This window comes from Triticum dicoccoides, chromosome 4A (assembly GCF_002162155.2).
Source record: "Triticum dicoccoides isolate Atlit2015 ecotype Zavitan chromosome 4A, WEW_v2.0, whole genome shotgun sequence".
Lineage (NCBI taxonomy): Eukaryota > Viridiplantae > Streptophyta > Magnoliopsida > Poales > Poaceae > Triticum > Triticum dicoccoides.
Window position 1 is genome coordinate 737,942,824 of NC_041386.1, and position 550 is coordinate 737,943,373.

Sequence of the window (550 nt, forward strand, 5' to 3'; positions counted from 1 at the left end):
CAACGGTGGAAGGATAACGGGCCGCTGCACTCCTAGGCCACTTGGGCCTTGCAGCCTACTCCAACGAACCATCATTTTTTTCATTCTGCTGCTTATGAGAGTGTTTTCATTTTTTGGGTTGCAGGTCAGATGTTTATTTGCTTACTCTCTTCACTTGAGTATAGATTGTGATTGTTGAATATAAATTGCGAGTTTTTTTCGCTAAACATAAAAAGTTTATTTGTTTACGCTTTTCACTCTTGAGTATAAATTGTGACTCTTGAATATAAATAATGAACTTTTTTTTTGCTGCACATAAGAGGTGTATTAGCTTACTCTATTGACTCTTGAATATAAATTGTGTATTCTTTTTGTGCTACATATAAGAGGTTTATATGCTTGCCCTTTTGACTCTTGAATATAATTTGTGAGTATGGTGGTGATTGCGAGGTCGACTCTGGTATAGTTTGTGGTATTCTGGTTCACCTTGGATCATTTTATCCGATAATAGGCAACAAAGCTGAGTCTGATGATTTGCCTTGCAATGCCTGTGATAAACACTGATGAACAA